This window comes from Camelus dromedarius, chromosome 10 (genome assembly GCF_036321535.1).
Source record: "Camelus dromedarius isolate mCamDro1 chromosome 10, mCamDro1.pat, whole genome shotgun sequence".
Taxonomy (NCBI): Eukaryota; Metazoa; Chordata; class Mammalia; order Artiodactyla; family Camelidae; genus Camelus; species Camelus dromedarius.
In genome coordinates this window covers 45,633,950-45,658,347 of record NC_087445.1, presented here as the reverse complement: position 1 = coordinate 45,658,347, position 24,398 = coordinate 45,633,950, and positions in this window count along the sequence as shown.

Genomic DNA, 24,398 nt, shown 5'->3' with positions numbered 1-24,398 from the left:
AACCAAGATAAGGAGGCATATTGTTGATCATCAGCCATGATGCCTTATTAGTAACAGCACCAATACTCTTTTCCCCATGTACATCATGCTTCAGAAAAACATCAATGACAGAATAATAACGTCCTCTAAGTATAGATTTGAATGATTAACAGAACAAAAAACACCATCAAGCACTTTTCTATGTACATGTCACACATTCACAAAGACCTGATTCATACTTTGTTCACTGGTAGTTTTGCCATCTTAAAAAGCAAAATTATCTCCCAGACCACAAACAGTATATGCCATTAATGTTCCATGATGAACAAGTGTCATAGGATAGGGAAATTTTGCCAGTACTTATGCTTTCTATTTGAACTCATTATTTGTTACTAACTTTTAGCTAGTTTTACCAGCTGTCTTGAAAAAATATGACTTGCACCTATACCTGTTTTTGCCACAAGGAATGCAACTTCTGAATTATGCCTCTGTAGTTTTGATATCCCCATTTTCTTTAGCAATAAAATCTAGCAACTTAAAACTGGAAAATATTTCTATAGGAAAAAATCACTTTTAAAACCAGAGAGGTACATAATACTTATATGAAAAGATTTGATGGCTTCATGCCACTATTTAACCAAGTTTTTTTATAAAAGTCAATTTACTATACACCAGGATTAAATGATTGCTAGTCTTTTTAAATAAAATTTTCCATTGTTTAGTTTTGGATTTCCTTTTTTCACTTTTTATATCTGGCTGCCTCTAGCTGCTTTTCCCTTGTCTCAGCACATATGTAATCACATTCTGCATTCACTCTGAAACCTGGTCACTAAAGATGGTAATGGTGGTGTTGTATTTCTGTCTCTACTTTTACAACTATCTTCATATTTGCATAAACTTTTATGTTATTATTTCTTTAATAAAATTAGAAATCTAATAAACCCCAATAGTAACAATTTAAAAAGAGGCAAATATAACAAATGTGAACAGTAACATGCTAATTATGTGAAAATAAATTAACCTGAACGCACTGCAGCCAATTTACTGATTGGAGGCTAAGTCCTCATTATCAAAATCCTTGCAACCTGTGGGCTACCTTCAGGTTACTAATGACTACTAAGAACATAGCAGACCTCAGTGAGAATTAAATTTAATCTTGCATTTTAAATTTGTTAAATATCTGTAAGCAAAGTTTTTAAAAAAAAAAACTCTTCTGAAATTTCTAAACAATTTGATGAAAATCCATCGGAGGACACAAATGATTTATGGATTACACTTTGGGAGGCATTGCTTTATATCACGTTACGATCTTTAAAACCATGAAAACCAAAACCAAAACTTTCAAAACCAAAATAGCCAATTTTAGGACCCATGGAAGTCTAGTTCCTAGCAATTCAGTTCAAAGTGCTTTATTTCTTAGCTTGTTCTATGACAAATTAATAAAAAATATATATATATTATGGCTCTGCCCAAAACAATGATGAAGGTTATGGACAGCATTTTCTAAAACTGAAATTTAGATCTCAGAGCTCCACCTTACTTTCTGCTATAGTCAGTCTTGGGCTCACAGTTGCCCTATGTACTAATAACACAGCAGAAAAAGGAACTCAGAGATGGGAACAGCTTCCCTAAAAAACTCCCTTCTTGGCAATGCATAACTTTAGGGAGAGATTCATATGTGAAAAGTCGGAACGCTTACCTCAAGAGCAAAGCTGCAAGCTGGGCCGGCCCCGACTGAGTTGGGATCCAGACACCAAATCTTATTTTTCCGAAGTTGTTGCATTTTTTCACTTTTATCTCATTGCCTGAAATGAACAAATTAAAGATCATTTGGGATTAATTTGCACACTTCCTAAAAACACAAATCGCATGAGATGATTAAGAAGTTATTCCTACCTCAGTACGGTTTTATATATTAAAGTACAGTTGATTTACAATTTTGTTATCGAGCACAAGTTCCTGTGTCTGAAGCACAGTGAGCCCAAATGGTACTGAAAACTACGAGTCCGGAGCAGCGGAAGTTTTATTGCAGGGCTGCGCGATGGGAACGGATCGCTCCTGGGCCCAAAAGACCCAGAACTCAGAGAAATGTTTCAGGTGAGCATTTTTAAAGGCCGAGTGGGGGAGGGGCGTACCAGGGTATGTGATCAGCTGTGCACAATTCTCAGATTGGTTAATTGTGATCAATCTTTAGGTGCCAGAATGTCTGCGGGCTACGTGCTCATGATCCTAAAGCAGTTAATTTCTTCCATTTGGTGGTGGTTTTTAGCATTTGAAAAACTCAGGGAATATGCATGAGATACTATTATCTGGGTGCTTTAGAGAGGAGCTACAGCAAAGGAGATGGGGGAGGAGTCCCAGGAAGGTTCTATAGGATCCTGCTCGGTTACAATAGTATATTAGTTTCAGGTGTACAGCAGGCATAGTGATTCAATATTTTTACAAATTATACTCCATTAAAAGTTATTACAGGATAATGACTACAATTCCCTGTGCTCTAAAATATATACTATTTTGTACATAGTAGTTTATATTTCTTAATCCCTTACCCCTATCTTGCCCCTCCTGCCTTCTGTCTGCCCACTGTTAACCACCAGTGTATTTTCTATATCTGTGATTCTGCTGTTTTGCCCCGGGGGCAGGTCAGCATGCATGTGCTCTTCACGAGTGGAGTCCAGGCTTCCCATAGTCCACCCGTTAGCCCAGCAAGTCCTCCAACCAGCCAAGGGGGCTCATCTCCCCCAAGCAGGACCCCAGGACTGGGGCACTCAACCTGTGGTTTTCACTGCTCACTCCCCTTGTATACTCCCTTTTCCTATGATTCCCCTCCCAGCGATCCCTATCTGATCATTTTTCTTCCCTTCCTACACGATTATGTGTATGTTTATTAAAGCCTTGGTTGTATCAGAGTCCTTCTGCCAGTTTCCAGTTAGTTTCTAGTGAGAATTGTTCCACATATAGATGTATTTTTGATGTGTTCATGGAGGAAGATAAGCTCCATGTCCTCTTACTCTACCATCTTGATCCTTTCCTTTCTAGCACAAATTATTTTGGTCACTAGGCATTCCTTCTGATGAAACCAAACTGTTTGGATCAAGGTAAGTGAAAAACTGTACATAACTGGCTCTACACTTAAGACAACAGGAAAGGAGGGTTTCACAATTTAAAAAAAAAAAGTCTAAGAGAACATGAAACAACTAAGACCTGAAAAATGATTGTGAAAAAGTAAGAAAAATTATCAATGAGTTTTTGGAAAAGGGTGCCAAGTCAGCTTTGTCTCTTCCAAAATGTTGCCTGGGATAACCCAACCAGGAATGCCAGAAGAAACTTTTTTTCCCTTCTTATTCCCTTATTCTTTGGTCTCATGCCCCAAGACTCCTATATAAATGGGACACAGGTTTGCATCTTGAAACTGTTGAAATAACTTTCCAGTCCAGAGATGGAGCTGCTCCTGCCTGGAGTGCCACATTAGCAAATGGAAGTTAGATAATGTCTGTGTCTCTGTAAATCTGCCTCTTGCTCAGAAATGCAGTATATCCAGACAGCCAATCCCCAAATCCCAAGCCGGCTCTGGGCCTTCTCATCCCAAATAAGGTTGACTATGTGGCCCCAGCCAATCAGATATTTTCTATTTGTCTCTCTTTTCCTTATTCTTTATCCTATAAAAGCTTCCTGCCTTCCACCCCATTTTGCAGTTCTCTGAAAGGAGACTGTCCACTTCATGAAGTGTTACATAAAGTTTGTATCATCTAAAGTGTCTTCTTTAATTATTTTTTCATAAACCAAAGACCTTTTATCCTAATACAATACTTTGAATATATTACAGGCTTCGTTATGGGTTAAAAAAAATCTTCGTGAGAACCTATCGCCTGTTTATAACATACCTTCTATAAGAATTCACAAACTGAATTTCAAACAACTGAATTATAAATAAACATTTGAAACAAACTCCACTTTTAAATCAAATGTTCTCTATTTACCAAAGTGAGTAGCCTCTCATTCCATCTCTTGCCTGCCTCCAACTTCCCTGAGAACATTCTGATGATACACGGAAATAAGATAATCATATATTGCTATGGGGGGAGGGTTCATATAACAAAAAAGGATTGCCAGAGGAATGAAACCGTTTATTTTTTCTAATTGGAAAACCCAAGTGACCTCATTCCCTAAGGACATCTTTTAGGGAACTATGAACAGAATTTGAAACCATATCCCAGCTGAGGGGGAAAGAAAAATAAAAAACAACAACAATGGAGTGAATGAAGATACGGTTTCAAGATTTCTCAAGAAACAACAGAGATAAATCAATCAGTGAAAACTTTTATTGCAAGGAGAAGAGCTCAATTAAGGAAAATGGAATGAACCAGCCTGGGGAGACTCGCTTGCTCACCATTAGCTCACAGAAGTTCTTGGCATCCTGCTTTCTTCTTCTTTAGTTTCAGCCACAACTTCAGTGTGTAACTATTTAAAGATATCTCGGTGTTGGGTATCTCTGCCCACGCATTGGTGCAGTATGGGAATGAGAGAAGCTGGCAAAGTGGTTTTGTGGTTGTGATTGAGACCATTTAAAGCCATGAAGGTATGTCTTGCCTCTGATTTATTACTTCCTGAAAGGTGTAATGCAGAATGCATCACCCCCCCAGCCCTTGTTGCTAGAAGGAGGCTTGAAAAAAACGCCAGATAAAATTTTTTCGTAACTTTTTCAGTTTCTTGGAAAAATGTGTGTGTGTGTTTTGTTTAGCCTTGGTTATTTATTCCAAATGTTAGAGTTCATTTTAAAGTTTTTGTTAAAACAAGGGTATGTACTGACATGGGTTGGTGCAACTGACCTCTCAATTTAGTTCAACAAACTCCTACTGAATGTGCTTGTGTTCTCCCAGGCCGCTGGATGTGTTAGGAATGAGCATTGTTGCCAACAACTTGAACAATAACCTGGCATAACATCATGTATCTGCTGGACTAGCTGAGATCCAAATGACACAAAGGAAACGAGGCTGAAGTATGGGGCTTGCTATACCAAAATAAATTCTGCCAAAGGAAAACAAAAGGGAAACATTAAGACCTTCAGAGCAGCCAGTTTTTGTAAGGGGACAGGGTAAAAATCTCAACTTATTAGTCAAATGATTTTTTTCCTCTGACAGGAAGGAAACGGTCTGCTGTCCTGTCGGGTGAGGCGTACCACGAGCTGAGTAGAAAAAGCATGGGATATCTTTGTCATGAATTACACTAACCAACCTCAATCAAATTAGGAAACCACAAATGAGAGGAATTAACTTATAAGTGAGAGGGTCACCCCTTTATATAAAAGAATGAGCTCTTATACTAAGGTCTCATTTTAGAAGCCTCATTCAAACAGAAAGCAAGGCCCACCCTGTGGGTAATGTTTTGTTCGACTGATTTAAATGCAGTCATTGAAGTAGAATGTCATAACTTTCCCTCTAGACAAACAGGTTCTTTATGCCACTGTTTCAGTTGAGAGAGCCAAATAATACCTTTTTTATTGCAGTATTTTTAGACATTGGATACATCTGGAAAAATATTCAAGCAGATAATTAGATTGCATTAGCAATGTGTCTGTTGTGGTTTCCCTGATCCCAGAGAAGGCAGCCCTTTATGAAGCGCTTGGCCACAGTCTCCACAAAATCTACTGTGTAAATTGGCCCACACTAAAGCATGTGGAAAACATTTTTTGGCTGAAACTCGAAACCATTCATGTGGCTTTGAGACTGGGAAGCTCGGGCTGCCAACATCAATAGAACTTTGTACTACAAACCCAAATGGTCATTTAGACATGTGTACTTCTATGCTCACAAATGCACTGAGGTCAAATATTTTTTAATCTTGGGAATTTTTCCTCTTTATACAGCCTCATATTTCATGCAGGAAATGAGACTGAGTACAACAAACACAAATCATTGAGACTGACAGAGCATATTGGGTTCAAAACCCAAGCCTTGACTCTAATTGCTCTCCAAAGGCCCCTGGCTCAAGGTAACTGTTGATTTAGTTCAGCTGTTTTCAATCAGCACTGTAAGGTCTCGCTAAGACAAACTGGTGAGGCCGCGTTACATTTGTACCCAGGATCCCTTGGGTATAAGTATAACACAGTTAGCATTTTAAAAGATTGCATTTGTCTGTACGCTGCAGGCAGTAATTACAAGCAGGCAAATCTTCTGTGAAAGATGGTGTGACCTTCCTTATGGTGAAAGAGTGATGATGGCTTCTAGTGGAGGAAAAATAATGTTTCCATTCAGAGTTCAGAGAAGAGGTCCGCCTCTTTTCAAATGGTTGCCAAACTTGACAGCCAGTTTGTTGTTGTGTTGTGGTGAATATCAAAGTAATTTATTGCTTGAGGGGGCCAATTTCTTGGTATTACTTAACTGTGGAAGGATTTTCAAAAGCATACAATCTGGGACACACAGAGAAGTGATGGCTAAATTGCACTGAAGCATTCTTCATCAGGTGTCTTTAGTTCACCTATCCTTAAATTTCCTATGCAGTCACAAGTAGCAATAAAAAATTTAAAGATTCAAACATGTATTTTTCTGCTTGGAATAATGTTCTCAATCTGTCTTGACTTTGAAGTTGCAGGGTGGACTTTAAAGCAAATATATTGGACTATCTAGCTATGGAATTGAATTTGAACGTGGGAGTCAAGTATAAATGTCTGGGCTAGACTAAAGGACTGAGATTAAGGACAGATTGGGCTAACAGTGCCCAGGAGAGTTCAGTTCCATATGTAGTTAATAGCTTCCCAAGGACCACTAGACTGCTGGGAGATGAAAGAATTTTTATTATTTCAATAAGTTTCTCATTACAAATTCATACCTTAATTCTATGTGTGTATATATATATATATATACACACACACACACACTCAAAGCTCCTCCAATACCTGGCGGAGTGGTCGGTACATAGGAATAAATAAATATTCATGAGTGACTGACATTGATGGAACAAATGTAATACATGTATATATTTAAAATACGGATTACTTGCTCTGAGAAGACTAAACATACACTTCTATTTGTAAATCATATAAATTGCCCAAAGAATTTTAACATTTTAAAAAAGAAGTCATTTTGTCCATTATATCTCAATTAAAATATTTCAAATAAAATTTTTAAAAATTTAAAAACTAAAACAGAAGGGAGGGCAAGAAAAATTTAAAATGAGAAGTCATTCAATTAAATATTGGCTCATCAAATTAATTAAAATCAATTTAAAAAAAATTTTAATTTACAGTCAATTTTTCAGGACTATTTTTTGATGGGGGTGTGCATGTATATGCATGTGTATACATATGAGTGCATGTGTTTATGACTGTGATATGGTATGCATGTATTTATCTAGGGAGACTTTTATATCCACTACCTTTTTTAGAGTTCAAATGTTTCCTCTGTGTGTATATGTATTTGTGGGTATGTGTTTATATCTATATACATGTAGATACATGTGCATGTGTGTGTATATACATACATACACACATACATACATATATATACATACATATATGATGTAGTCAGTTTTCAACAATCCATTTGGACTTTCTATAATAAGTACTCTTCCGTGGCAATTAAATTTTCCAGAATTCTGTTACTCCATGTGACAAGACTCCTTGTATTTAAGATAATGCAGTCATTACAAGCAAGAAACTTCTAAGAAGTTACATTTAACTCTTTTAACCATAAGGGTAATAAATACCAATTTAAGTTAAATTATTTTTTCCAAAAGCATTTATTGAGTTTCCTATGTCTATATACTCCAGCAAGAGTATTGCACATTGAAGCAAACTGGCACATTGAAATATATGTATATCTTCTCTAGGTAAGTAATAATAACTCTTCATGTATGATCCCTTGAACAACCTCAGTGTTAGTTTCCAAAGTAAACTGGCTGAAAATCGCATAAGTAACTTGTCTCTAAAGGAAAGCTCCTAAAAGTGGTGGTTACTAGGTAAATTGCAGAAGCTATTATCATTTTCTCTAATGCATCCAAAATGTCTGAAGGTGACTGTAGAACCCTCACCTACATTGCTTTCAGGAGCAGCAATTACAGAAACCATGGCTAAGAACATTTTTTTCAAGTGTGGAGCCATGGGATTCTTTCAAAGGAGAAAAAAATATGAATGGAGGCTCTGTACCTTCTAAATATTAAGTTAATACTCAGATATGGGTTTAAATTCTGTTGCTATCACTGACCAGTTATACAACTTTGAGTGAGTCATTTACTTCTTTGAGAATCATTATGAAAATTAAATAACATGCAAAGGCTTTGAAATATGGGAAGCATTTAATATACCATATGTCCCACATTCGATGAAATTCATTTTTCTCACTTTAATATTTCGGAAAGCAGGGGGTATCTTGTAATTGAAACACTTTAAATTTTATTTCTTTCTTTGCCCTAAAATGTGATTACAATGATGATATGTCCTAAAATTGTGGCATTGTATTGTATTAGTTCCATCCATCTTTCTCCTCCCCTCCCCGCTACCCTCGTGCCTTAATAGACAGTATAGCATGGTGGTCAAGAGCTCAGGCTTTAGAACAAGTGATCTCTGATTCCCAGCTCCACCACTTACCAGCTGTTGATCTTGGGCAATTTTTTTAATCTTTTAAAGCCTCGGGTTCCTCACTGACAAAAAAAGGCTCATGATTTAAAACTTAAAATGTTATCATAAGAATTTTAAAGTGTTAGCACTCTATGTGGCACATAAAAAGCATGTAATACAGGTTTGTTAGCAGTTTTTATTACCAGGCCTGGCTTGTAAGGACAGCAGATGACAATGTTTGGCAGTGTATTCAGAGTACTTGCTTGGTTCCTGGATCATCTCATAAGGATATTTGCCAATCAGAGTAGAAACTTCACGGGTTTGGCTCTAATTGAGTTATATTTCCATGCATACTCCAATTTATAATTACTCATAGCCATTGCTTGCACACTGCCTACCAGTTCTTTTGGAGAGTTCCCACTGCTGCTTCCTTGTTGTTCAGATTCAGGGCCCTCATATCTCTTGGCTCATGTCCTCTATTTCTGCTCTCACTGTTCCCTTGTGACAAGACCAACCTTCTGCTGGGTATGGACATCCTGTAAAAAATGTCTGTTTCTGCTATCACCACTCTGTCTTTAGAGGGGGGATCGCACATCTCCATTTGTCGTCACAGTTCCATGCATTAAGCAAGCTCTTTCCTTAATGCTCCACAGTAGTTTTAAGACCAGATTGTAAGATTTTAAATGATTTAATTAAACAGCAAGTATTACGAAAAGAAAATGTTCTGGTTCACCCAAAAAATCACTTGCTTTCTAGCCTATACATTCTTTCCACCCAGTTGAGATCAGTTCACCCATTTCAAAGGAATATTTTGAGTACTTAGGCTTTGTAGTCTAAGACCATCCATGGCAGAGTCCAGAAAAAGAAGGAGTATCTTTCTTTTTCAAGATCAATGATTTATTTCAAGCCAAGTTCCTGCCCTAGTAATTATCTATTCCCAGTTTACTGACAATAGGAATACCCACTTCCATAATGGAAAACTTCACGTGTGCCAATTGAAGTGTGATCTTGCCTTATAGCCCCAGTAAGACACTTACAGAGACCAATGAAGGTCAACATCAATATGTTCTGGATTACTTGACCTTGAACATCATCAGAGCAACCCAATTCAGGCTGGAAAGAGCCAAGACCTTTAAACAATCGGCTCCCCAAGCAGGGCATAAAAATCACATCTGCAATCATCTTCCTCTAGTGCTTACCTATGTCATCTGTATTATCTGCTCAACCAAGAACAAAACCAATTCCACAGAAACTAGCACTATGAATTTATTACAGCCAAGAGATCTGCACATTAGCCACTCTTTGTCACATCTCTTCCCTTCCCCTTCTCTCCTACATCCTGTACCCTGCCTGAAAATAGCAAGGGCATTTCATAGTCTCGACTCCAACTCAGCCATACCCAATAATTTCCATTATCGAATGAAGCACATAGCTTCTCAGGTAATACCTCGTGTATCCCCTTAAGGAATGTGTCTGTTTGCCTCTACTTGTGTTTCATTTGCAACCATGGCTCTACTGTGCTGGCACTACCCACTCTATGATTTGAGAACTGTGGTCATTTTCATATCAATGTAGATCCACAAAACACCTTGGGGTTGTTGCCAGTCCACAAAACTACCTACTACTGCTTTTTTTCCTTTCTTTTCGTTCCTTCCTTCCTTCCATTCCTTCCTTGGAGCCAAGCAATTACTTTGCTTCCTCAAGTTCAAAATCATGCCTTTTGCCCTCCTAGTTATACTCTGACTTAAGCTTAATGGTCTCTGTGTTCCAATATATACGGGTTAAATAAATATATTTTTTCCTGTTAATGGAGACTGCCTTCTCCATTCTCATGGTTGATACTTGTAGTGTATTAAAAACATGGTTTGTTCCATAACTAGGCATCATGGCACCAAAACAGAGACATGAGAAGTGGAGATCTGAGTCTTAGGAAGCCTTAGACAGAATGGTTTGGGGGGGGTCACTTAAACGCTGCCTTAATTTCCTCCATAAAATGGGCTAGACACTCTTTATTGTGCAAATATTTTCTGACTGATACCTGGAGTTCTGTTACCCATTTAAGGAAAAACTGCTTTCCCTTCAAGTCTCCAACACTTGCTTTTCCCTATGAAGCTTAGTCCTTACAACTTGAAATTCATGAAACAAAAGTTACCATTCCAGAAAGCAAATGGGCTGCCTGGGTTAAGAGATGTCAGGTGAGCCTTGCTTACTCATCTAGAGGACAATCACCATAGCAGAGGTCAGCCAGCTCAGGGACCCTGTAACCCGCATTCCCACAGGACAATAGATTGCTTTGTAATCACCACAGTGTAAATTGATAGAAGAATTAAAGATATTTTGCCTTGTTAATTTTAGGAAAGCCAACTGATATCTGTGTTGCTAGTTTCTCCTGATCTAAAAGTCTATTAGGCCACCTGCAGGAAATACAGGCAAGTAGGAAACACCAGAAGGTTCTCTTACCCTGTTTCTCGAACTCCTCTTTCCTTTCCCATTCTCCACTGAACGCAGTGATTCTGAATCCTGAGAAAACACCCAGCCACCATTTTGCAGAAATTCTGATTTGACGTTGGGGTTTATCCCTAGCAATTTGTTTTTTAAGTTCCCAAGTGATTCTAATTGGAGCTGTGATTGGGAACCACTGCTCTGAAGCCTCCCCATTCTCTCCCTTTCTTCCTGTGACACCATGTGTTACCCATACGCAGTCCCACGTGAAGGCAGGGGTAAGCCAGCATCTCCTTAGGGATTAGAATATAGGAGATAACACAGTACAAGTTTGCAAAAGGAAGAAACGAGTGAGGAAACAAAGGAGAAGAGGAATAAACAATGAAAGAAAAGGGGGTGAGGAAAAGGGGATAGGTAGGAAGGAATTCCAGAATAAAAATAGTATTTTAAAAATATATAGTGGCAAGAAAACTCTGAACTGCTGGAATTCCTGTCTAAATGGGCCCAATGTAATTCTTTTAGACACTGATATGAGGAATAATATTTTTCTTCTTCTGAAAGGCTGAAAGGGGAAGACAATGACCAAATGAGAGAATGAAAGGCTGCACCACGGGGCGGCTTTTTGATTATTCTCAGACCTCGCATATCCATGCCCTGACTGCAGTGTGAAGCCCTGTTCTTTGGAAAGATACATTTGACTGTGTCAGAAAGAACAGCTCAGCAGTAGAACCAGTGGTATATCTCCCCAAATTGTACATTTTAAATTGATAACCCTCCTCTGAGAGTAATTTCTAATATGTCAGATGCACCCAGTGTAAAGACTTATTCACTTATGACCTGTGATTGGCGAGACCTGTTCTCATTAAACTGGATTGTATTTAGTATATGTGGGAAGGGAAGGTCTCAGTGGTAAAGGGGGCTTTTCATCATGAAAGAACATATTTTAGAGAACCAGAGTTGCTGGTGACTCTGAAAATTTGATTCCAGAAGGCTTTCATTCAGGGGGAAAATAATCTTGAAGATCAAGGAAATGTTGAACAATCATGACAAGAAGCTTTCTGTCTCCCACTCTGCATGATGGGGACAGGATCAGAGAGAGTCCTAGGTTGTGATGCATTTGAGCAAGGATCCTGAGTTGTATGCACCAGGCTACTGGAGGTGGCTGTTAGCTCAGGCTGGCCAAGTGAGGCTGGCGGAGCAGGTCATGTGGATGGCAGTACAGAAAACTGGCTAAGAGCACAGAGTTTGGGGTCAAACATTTCTGTATTAGAATTTCTTTCCACCTGCCACTAGATGAGCCTCTACTAAAAGAGAGGGAAGGAGGGGAAGAGGGAAGGGAAGAGAGAGAGACACAGAGAGAGAGAGATCCTGAGCTGAGCTGGGCTGAACTAAGAAGGGCTTCCTTATTAATGGCAGTAGGTCTAACATTTCCAAAAGTAAAAGCTCCTCATATCAGAGGCAAACACCTGTGACTATTATTACATTCCTGGTCACTACTGAGCACTATGTGGAAAATAAGTTACAGTTCATAAGAACTATATATGAGCATATAATTCATAAGATACTGACAATTTATCTGGTAATCAAAGTATATATTTTACTAAGAAAAACACTCAGCAAATCATATATAGCAATGGCAGTTGCTGCCCACAGCAGCAAGTTTCTGTAAATTATCTGACTGTGTAAAAGTCATATAACAGCATAATCACAAGAATATTGCTTCATATAATCATAGCCCTTGAATGCTTTACCGTGGGTAAATTTCATCTTTGTTTATAAAATATCTTCCTGTTCCACCTGTGTGGGACACTGCCAAGAATTATGGATTATAAATACATGAGTTCTAACCCCAAATCTACCCCAGACAGAGTTGATCTTGAAAAAGTTCCTTAATCTTTATGTTTTTCAACTTGGGGTTCTGTTCCAGGAAGTGGTCAGAGAGTTGAATTAGATGGTTTGGAAAGCCCCAAAAGTCTTCCTGATTTGTCACAGGATTTATCACTCCCTGAAAGGTTATAAGAATGTTTGTTTTTCAAAGCAAATATCACAATTACAAGAATTTGTGAGGTTCACAGATGAACAATTACATGAACAGAATGACAGGTGATTGTTAACCTTCTCTAGACTTAATTATGGAGTCAGTAAGAGTTCATAATTGTTAGAGAATTTGTGAAGCTGAAAATCCTAAGTTTAAGCTTCATACACCGTTTCATAACAGATGGCAAGTTAAGGTTATATCATAATCAAAAATCATTCACCTTTGAAGGAACTAATATAGTAGAGAATTATTGCCGACATAACCTAGAAACATGATAGCTCATTCTTTAAGGTTTTCCCCCCCAACTATTTCTGGTTAGCATTTTAGAAACAAATGTACATCTAAATGCAAAGATGTCATCTTCTATTAAATATTCAACTGCCATTTGCCAGTAATCAAATCTTCATGCTCAAATAATCTTTATTAAGTACCAATGTGTGTGATGTGGTAGAGGAGACACTATACAGAGTTAAAAAAAAAACAGCCCAGAAAACAAAAAACAAACGTGGTATGAACATAGATATTCATATAAATAGATAGACAAGCATAAAATTCTTCAGAGAAGAGAAATACGGCCGTGTTAGGCAGGAATCCAAGTTAATAAATGAGTAAAAAGTATAGTACAAATGTTTAACAAGTTTCTACTTGAAAAGCTTTCTCATATGACACATATGTGTTTTTTGGTTATATATATGGCATGCTTTACCACTTCTCTCTTAGGATGTTCTCTCTGTTAAGAATGTTTAGCAGCTGCTTTTCACTGAAGATCTTCAGAGGTTTTTACGGCCCCTTCATTATATGTAAGTTTTACTGCTCAGATTTTTATGGTGTTGGATGTGTTAGTAACTCTTTGGGAATAATGGTCATATAAGCTCTCTTTGAAAAAGAACTACTGACTGACTTTGGTCCTCTGCCTGTTTCGTAATTATTTTGAACTCCTTTATGTAATTATCACATTCATGCATTTATGTATCTATGCATTCATTCACTCATTAATTCTTACATTTATTCAGCAAATAATCCCTGTCCTAATTGGTGAAATTCAACCTTAGAAAACATTTGCTCTCTGCCTCCTAGAAGCTCAGTCTTGGTTGGGGGAAGATGTATTTCTGAAGGGGCAATAGCATGTGAATTGTGCGTTAATGGTGGTATAAACAGGGTGCTGTTAGACAAAGAGGAAAGGACACCGACAGTTTCACCAAACAACCACAATGAGCTGAGTATTAACCAACAAATTATGCCCTCTTCACAGCAGGTCCAAAATAGAATCCAAAATAGTGGAACAAAACCCAGACGAATTCTTACGGCCAGTTCGTATGTTCTCAAAACCACTGATATATATATATACGTATATATATATATATATATATATATATATACGTGTATATATATACATATATCACAAAAAAAGTGGTGCGGAAGAATCCCTGCTTTAATACAGTGCTTTTATAAAATGTCACTTTAATCCAAAAACCTGAAGGTTTTAAGTTAAGGTTATGGGGAATAACCTTCGAAAGCTTTGGAAAAGCTTTATTTTATAATACAGGCTTTTTCCCCTTCCGAAGTATCTCCTCTCTTCTAACCTAGGTTTTCTTTTAAAAATAATTCCACTGTGAGCCTTTTAACTATTCTACATGGCTAATTAAATGTTAAATTAAATAATTTATTTGAGGATGACACTAACGCTTATGAAGAAATGTGCCATTGGTTCATAACGTGCTTGCAGATACCCTGATGCCTTTCACTTCTCAGCCACTGGCCTAATGTGCCAGCTTTCCATGAACCCCAGGACTACATCACATCTGACACTTTAGTGGGAGGGCATCACCTTGAGGCTGGTCAATGGAGACCTTATACCCAAGTCCTACGCACTGGTCATTCTTGTCCTGGTTTGGTCAGACAGGTGCTGATATGGTGATGCTCCACTTTAATAAGAACACAGTAGTCTTTAGGATCTCTTCAACTTTGTGAACTCACTTAAGTAGCAATAGGAACAAGGGCATGCACTGACCTATAGACTAAGTCTGCAATGAGAACTGGCAGCCAGCCTTTTGTGTCTCAACCTATTTCAGGGGTCATTCTGCCACAGAGGGGACTTGACATGTGCATTCTCATCTTTCCTTTCTTCAGCTGCAAAATATCACCTTTCCTCTGACCCTCAACCAATGAATGCCTCAGGGAGATTCCACAATACCCCATCCCTTTCAGTTACTGAGTAGCAGTGAGGATTCTGACTCCATTTGTTGATGTTTGATGCTGGTGACAGATTTTAAGCTTACCTTCACTCTTCCCTTTGTGTCCCACATCTGGGCAAGTGGATAAGAAAGCCTGGGCGCTTTCTGCTGTGGCACCTGGGAGGGAGATTCAAATCACACCAGCCCCTACCTGCACATATGTGGGTGAACTCTCACCCAACAACAGTCCCTAACCACAATAAAAACCCAGGCCCGTCTCCCTTCCTGGTTCTCTGGACATTTTGAACCTGTTTGAGGCACCTGCCCTGTTCCCTTCAGGGACCTCAATTATGTAAGTAATAAATCTTTTCACACCTTCTTGGTGTGTGTTTTTGTTTGGTGTCATCACTCAAAATCACAACTAAATTTTTGGTGGGAGGTCCATCTGCCTATTTAGGCAACCATAATAAGAGTTCTGTCTAGTTTAAAATTCTATACTTTATCTGATTTAAAGTGTTCCTTTCCCCATGGCCAAGGAGGCTTTAGCTTTAGAACACTAAAGTGTGTGTGTGTGTGTGTGTGTGTTTGTGTGTATGCGTGTGTGCATGCACGCGCATCACATATGTGCTTTTCTGCTCATCTCCTCTACCAGCATCTTGGAGTCAGGATTGGTTGGGAAATGGGTTTGGTCTGGGGTCATTTGTTCTCTTCTTTACAAAGCCCTACTCCACTCATGTCAGGTGTCAGGAGAAGGAATAAGGGAGCAAAGGACATGGGCCTGTCAATTAATTGGACATGGGATTGCAGTTCTTTCTTGCCGTTTGCCCCTGCTTCTCTGGCAGACACTGCCTGGCTTCAATGTCATCCATGTGGTAGGTGTCGAAATGCTGACTCTCATGAGGCAGATTTGTTAGTTCTAGGAACTAACAAATTCCCATTTCATGATTCTATTTTCACTCCCCTTAGCTCCCACTCCTAGCAGTATTGCATGGCCTTCTTGCTTCTGGGGTCACCTTGTCTGGTGAGCATCCCTCCTGGGATTTATAGGAAAAAGAGTCAAGCTGAGCTACTTACTGCAATGCCATAGGAAATACACATCCTCGCCATACCAAAGATAGGCGTGCAGACTGCTCTACTGCTCAGCCAGCTCTGGTAGTTATTACTGTGGCAGATGCAGTAATGCCCACCAAATATCTCATGTGCTTCCCTATATTTCCTAGTTCCTTCTGCAGTTGACAGAGGGCCACATAATTAGATTTGGCCGAAAGTTTGAGTGGAAATTCCATGTGCCATGCCGGTCAGAGGCAATTAAGAGAAGATGCAAGTTCTCCAGACTTTCTTCTCTTTAACTGCCCACCCGGAAAGCCATACGTGGATACGGCAGAATCACAAGATGGCTCAACCTAGAAACCCGAGAAACTGTGCAGAAGAGGATCCCTCATCAATCATTTTAGACACAGAGTGTGAATAATAAACAACTATTTGTGATTTAAGTCAGTGAGATTTGGAAGTAAACTTGTCACTACAACAAAACCTACCTTCCTATCCATCTTGCTATCTATCTAGGCAAATATTCATGTATAATTATTTTATATATAGATATTTGTGATCTGAATTTATATAAATATATACATATTATCTTTAGTTATATGTTGTATATATGGTAAAAATGTTATTTTATATATGTCATTTTATTTTGTATATGTTATATAAATAATAAATGAATATTTCATAAAATATATAATATATATTATATAAAATGTAATTAATATAATGCACTAATATAATTTATATAATTGCTATTAGTAAAATAAATAATGAAATAAAATAAACACAATCTGAAGAAATCAGTAGTCTGATCATTTAGAAAATAAATCAGTTAGTAATTAGTACATGATTGGTATACCCATTGCCAAACAGACAACAGAGCATACACAGAAAAGCGATTCACTCTATGGTTAATAAAAAATACACAAGACCATTTGTAAAACTTGGAAAAGAGAGTCAGGCATCTAGAAAATGAAGAGAGTACCACATCACACCCACCGCGTCTCTCTGTGGGATACAGCTCAAAGTGTGAAAGTCCTGGGGAGATGCCAAACAGACACAAACCTAGTGCAATTTACTATGTGGAGAGGCCACCCTCCTCTTTATGTTAGAATGAGGCCCAGGGTTTGTATGAAATTCAGTTGATTGATCTAAAAACCTGGGTCTGTAGGTTGGAAGTAGCAAAAGAATAAGACCACATTCTGGTGAAGTGGCCCCTCAACACCTCGGAAGGAGACAGCAGAGTTCACTGTCAGCTCCCGAGGCATCTGAAATGCAGCAAGAGTACAGCACTCATTTAATGTAGTAAGTTATGTTAGTAATGAGGGGCTTGCATCCTGCAGAAAGCGGTAATCATGTTGAATAACTTGTGTACAAGAAGGCATCAAACTAGAGAACCTATTTTATTAAAATGTACATGGTGATAGTCAATCCAAAAAAGATTAGTGCCAAAGGAACTATATCAACATTTTACTTTAGTCCTCAGAGCTATGACTCCACTCTCCTCTCTGAGTGTGGAGCATACATATGGGAACACTTCTCAAGAACTGGAAGGTAGGGAACATCACCCCTACTTCTCCCTGCTTCATTCTCTATTAAACTCTGGAGTAGTGACTAATCATTTACTGGTAACACCTTTGGAATAGCATTCATTTCAATATTGTTTCTTTGGCAAAGTTGCCTTCAAGAACTGTGAAGGGTCTGAGATTTTTACCTATTTTCAAGCTAACAAGTTATCCTGCCAAATTTCATGGATGATGGCAGGAGATATAAGACTCCTGGGTCATAGATGAAGGACAGCTTATAACTCACAGCAATTGCAGTAGCTAGAGTATTCTTGCCTAGAACATTTCTGCAGCAATTGCATGAAGCCAAATTCTCATAGGGGAATATGAAGAAAGCCAGAAGACACCTGCACACACAGAGGGTTGCATTATGAGAAAGGAACCCTGAACTTAGGGAACTTGAATCTTTTATAATGAGCAATAAGCATGCCTGCCCTTTACTCCAGAGGGAGACATCATCTTTATTATACTGGACAGAAAGCATGCCTGTCCTCTGCTACTGAGGGAGACACTGGATCCCTATTGACTAAGGTTCTTCTCTATATAAATATCCTTGAAGAGACAATCTGAAACAAAGGGCAGGAAATGCCTCACTCATAAGATGTGCAGAAACACAAGAGACACATGCAAAGTTGTCCACCAAATATTGTTTAGAAAAATATAAAATCTGAAATGTTTTCAGAAGCAAAAGACAATACAGAGGCATGTGGGTTGTACCTCAGAATCCCAGGCCATGATTAGACCAAATGATGACATTTGAGGCCTTGTGAATGCTGGCTGGCCATTGCGATTAGAACCTAAATGCCCTGGACAGAGATTAAGAAAGAAGCTTAATGCTCTCCTTGACTAGCCAACTACATGCACATAAACAATAGAATATAAGTTTTTTGAGAACTATGTCTGCTTCTTCAGTGTTATACCCCCAAGTTCCTAAAACAGTAGCCAGTGTGTAAGAGGCATTCATATAAATATCTGCTGATGAATGAGTGAGGGTGGCCTCATTACTTTTCAAGTACATTGGTAGTAGCATACATTTTATTATTAAATCATGGTAGTAGTCCATTTATCTGATAAAGCCATGAAGTCTGTGAAATAGAGCTTAGAAATACTGTATTTCTATATGGTTCATCAGAGTTTAAAAACAGTGCTTTCTTTGAATATAAATGATTTTCCTTTAAAATGTGTGCATTGTCTTTCATACAAATATGGAAAGCTCTCTGTATATCTGCTGTGTTTATGAACAAATGGAACTAAGACAGTGAGAAGGAATGAAAGAGGAAGAGGATGGACAAAACTATATGTATTGTCTGTGTGTGATTCAGGGAGTGAGCCATTGAGGTTAGAGACAAGTAGAGAAGTTTTGAGTACACACAACCCCCTCTCTGATGATAAGGATGGGGAAGAAAGGTCACAATAAGGAAGAGACAGTTCTCTAAATTGTCATCAGGCAGTCCCATTAGTCCTGTACAGCTCAGTTACCATTTAGAATGACCTGAGGGAGTGAAGAGGAGGGGCAGTACTTAAGACTTAGAGTAGATTTGTAAGAGAGGGAGGAAAAACTCGATTCACTTTTACACGGAATTTATTCTCTTATACTCTCACCTCCGATAATTCCCTCACAGCTAGCTAAGACACGCCAACTTACTGCCTAAATTAGTAAATACTGACTTGAGACTTACTGTTTGTGATTTATCACAGTTTCCCTAGAGCCAAACTGTAGGAGTATCATGTAACAGCATGCCAAAGAAATGAAAAGCAAATGGAACAGAAAAGAATCCTTAAAATCAATAATGAGACTTTTCTTTATTCGTGTTCTGTTGTTTGCTTTGTGTTAATGATCAATACATCCAGAATAATAAGATGAGTAGTTTAATAGGCATCTTCTATAGTTTCAGGCAGAAAATGCTTCCACATTTAGGCAGACTTCAATCTCAAGTCCTGAAGTGTATGTTCCTTTAATTTCATGAAGAATAATTGAGGCTTATACTCTAAAATAAGAAGTTATAGTTCTATGATATCTTATAAAATCGAGAGGAATTTTACTTGTGATAGTTTATCCTACATCATACATACTCTTTGGTTGTATGAATACTGAATGCCTGATCTTTTTGTATGCATTTTTTGTGGAATATAAATAAATGCATCAATGAATACACAATGTACATATACATAGGTATATAATAGGTACATAATATTTATAATACTCAGTTAAAATAAATTCACATAGCAATTCTAACACTCAGCCATCAATAAGTGAGATCTTATTTCCCTCCCCTTCAATTTGGGCTAGCTGTGACTGTGCTAACCAATAGAGAACACAGAGTAACCCTATTCCAATTCTGCCTTCTGTCCTGATCACTGAAATCCCTGGGCTGCCACGTAAGAGAGCACATCAGACCAGATCAGCCACCAACTGAAGATTTCCTAGAAGCCCAATCAATGCCATGTGGAGCAGAAGAATTACCTAGCTGAGCCCTGCTCAGATTCCTAATAAACACAATCAGAAGATATAATAAAATTATTGTTGTTTTAAACCACTAAATTTTGGGGTAGTTTGTTTTAGTAATATAATCAGAAAAAATAATATATACATATTTATATATACATACACACATACAAATATAGATAGCTAAACACATAAATGCACATACACAATGATATATGTCTAATTTTTTTTCCCAAAAAGATTACTAAGGAACTAATAGTTGCTTCTTTAAGGGACAGATGCTTAAAGGAAAGGTAAGCTTTTCCTTTTCTTAATATGGCTGTCTTTACTCTGAGTTTTTAAAATTTGCTTTTTATAATTGCTGTTCTATAAAGTTTTTCTTTTACTTTTATTTTTTATTTTTTTGCTAGGAAAAAAGGTGACGGTGAAATAAGAGGCCATTCCTTCCTTATAATTTTTTTTTCTGTATTTAGAAACAAAAAAATGAATAAACGTCTATTTAAGAAATAAATAAAGTAGAATATACACTTTCCAACCATATTTTATTAGCATAATCTCTTTTCCTTATTTTGTGCAATGATTTCTTTCTCTTTAATCCCATCTACCTGATTTTAGGCACATTTTGGAGCACCAACAAGGTTCTAGCCTGGTTCTAATTCTATCGTTTTCCTACGTTTCATTTCCTCCACTGTATTTGGAAATCATCACCTTCACTGCTCGGTTCTCAGTCACAATACTATAATTCTTAGAGTCAAATCCAAACAACCTCAAGTAAAATATCAAATCTACCAACAAAGACCCTTTCCTCTTTTCTCAAGAAAGGAAGAACTGAATGATGACGTGCTCTGGGTGTTGTGGGCATTGTTACTGATGATATCGAGTTGATATATTCAGGCATTGCAGCAAACAGTAGTAAAATCTTTTTTGATTTCTATTCAAGTTATCCAAAGAAAGTAGTCCCCAAATGCCTTACCCAAACTGGAAAGTATTTGCCATTTTTTTAAACACATTGCACTTTATTAGAAGTCTAAAGGAATTACATTTGAAAAAGACTTTGTTTGTAATAGGCAGGCATATTATAGTTTTGTGTTCCTAGAATGAAACATGAAAAGAAAATATTTATGGAAATACATGTCTGTCACAGTTTAGGTTCTGTGGAAGGTGACAATGAAATGGTGTACAGCATGCTAGATATTGATTAGGTATGACTAGGGATGCATACCTGTGGAAGGGAGGAGGAGAAAGCAGGATTGATCTAAGAGAGAAGTCAAACTGTGTGCAGACCCACAAAACCTTGTCTAACCACATGGTAGTTCTGGATTGTACATGCATAAAAGGATCCTACAATGGACTGAATGGCTGGGCTTTCTTTCCTTGCTACAACAAGGCATGGTATTTGGGCTGGTCCGGAGAAGATTTACTATTGGGTGACACAGCTTTCTGCAGCTGGGACAATCCCATAGAGGCTGAGAGCTGGCTGTTGACTGTCAATAGCACTCCCAGAAACTGACCAACAAATCATTCCTTAAATGGGAATCTGATCAGTGCTTCTTTACCCACTGCACATTCTATGCAAAACCATACAACCTTCTGCACCAGATTCACAAGTACTCTCAGGGGTTACTGACTTGGGAAGTCAACCCAAATTTTGAGACAGAGATTCTCATTTTTTTCTAATCCTCTAATCACTCACCCAGGCAAAATGATTGTCATGAGTGTGATAGAGATAAGAAGGTAAATTAGAATGACGGGCATTTGTATAACACGTTACCATCTTTAAAGTGTTATTCACATATGCCAGCCCTTTGACTCTAATGACAAATTTAATTTCTTTCTTTAATCTATTTTCAGAAATGATAAACCTGAGGTTCAAAGAGCAAATGATTTTCTCAGTTTTATCACAGATAATTAGAGGCAGAGCTATATCTTCTGACTCAAAGTCCCACCATCATAGAGGCAGTGTATCATGGCAGAAAACCATATGATCTGGACTTAGACAACTCTGGTTAAATCCTAGCATTTCCATTTATTAGCTGTGTAAGCTCAGGCAACTCTGCCTAAACTCTATAAGGCTCAATTCTTCACACATAAAATATTAATCATAACAACACCAAAAACATACCTCTTACAGTCATCTTATCTGTTAATTTAAACCAAGTGTGTAAAGAATCTGGTACAGTGCATGGCATATAATAGGCATTTAATCAATTGAAGCTCTTTTTTTATACTTGTTGAAGTCACATTTCACTTGTGTTTATGAACCAGCTGAGCATAAATTGTCAGCATTACCACCAGAAATGGTCCACTCTCAAAGCTCAAGCCATCTAGATATGGGTGGCAAAAAAAAAAGGGGGGTTTTAGTTTTAAATATGATAAATCACAAGGCTTTGTTAGTAACTACGTGATGCAATAGTACCGCTGATTTTTTAAATGTCCCTGATGATGGAGGGACAAGTAAATTTTTGACCATATATGTTTGCTTATAGAGTTTTGTTTTTCAACTTTAGTAATAAATTCAATTTGTATCACCTAATTCATTGGTGAATAATACTGAATCCTGTTATACCAACAATATTCCCATAGGAGAATGATCACTAAGTTGCAAGGCACCCTGAATGAGATTTTTGCCCTATGAAAGTGCATACAATACACTGCAGAAGATACAGAGTTCATAGAACTGAAGCCAAACTCTGGATTTAGTAAAGGTGGGAATTTCAGAGTAAGTGTGTGTCAAAAAGTCATACAATCTTGAACAAGTTACATGTTCTCTCTTGGCCACAGTGTCCTATTAAAAGTAAATATTTTTGGATAGATTAGAATTTCTATTATCATATCCAGATCCAAAATTCTAAGAGTCTATAAATTTAGTGAAAAATGGGCTTACAGTGTTCTTAGGTGAGAGGAGTAAGAAATGAGTAATATAGGACAACCACTGAGTACTGGAACCCAGTGTGGCTTTTCTGAAACAAACCCTTCCATACAAAGCCTCCAATGTTTGTAATTATTTCTGGCATGGCCATTGAATGATTGCGTCTAAACCCAACTTAGGATTGGCCCAAAAGTACCTTCCATCAAACTTCATCAATATTTGAACTAGTAAGAGGACTGAACCAGGAAGATCTGTTCTGGAACAGATCAAGCCTATTGACCTAACAACCAAGTTATGAGAAATACCAAGGAGAAGTACATGTTAAATAACACCAAGTGGTCCAATCAGTGAAATTCAGATGTTTGTACAAGTATTAAAAAGAAGAGAGAATGAGAGAGGGAGTGGTTAAAATATAATAAATGGTGAAATTTATAGATGAAAAGTATTTGAAGCATATCAATCATTTGCAGTTGGAAACATTCTTTCAATTCTTATTTGATCAAATAAAAAATAACATTTATGAGATAATCATGGAAACTTGAACAATGAATAGTTAATGATATTTTAAAATTACTGGTAACTTCTAAGTTGCTATGATGCTTTTTGGCTATATTTTGAAAGGAATCCTTATATTTAGAGATATATGCTGAAATACTTATTGATTAAATGATATGATATCAGAGATTAATTTCATAGTAATCAGGGGTGGGGAAGAATGGGTAAAGGTATAGATACAACGGAATTGGACTTAATGGATAATTAAGTTGAGTGATACTATACTTTCTGATTTTGTGTTTGAAACTTCCCATCATAAAAGTTAAAACACACACACACGCACACACACAAAAAGATTCAGGTCAAAGGGAGAGAAAAAAATTCTACTAATAGGAAGCATGTATCCAGAATTCTCTTTCCTTGGAAACCTCTTGCTGACACTATAAGCTAAATACAGATAATGCCTATTAACCACAAAGTTCTCATGAAATGGAATACAGATGATGTTAGAACTTTCTATGGAAAACACTCAGAGAGTGTTAACTGGAAACCCATGGCATCAAAGCAAAAGTTTTACTTAAGTCCAGCAGAAGTTTGGGCAAAAAAATTTTCTGCCCCATCCCATCAAAATTTTGTTTTGAAGAAATCTGTGTGAGTTTGCCTTTCACTGTGTTGGTCCTGGGTCTTTGGGTAGAGCAGGGAAATTCTAAACCCTTTGTAGCAACTATATCTAGGAAGGGATATTTTATATAGGTTACAAGGTATAGGAGTTTTATTTATAAAAAACAC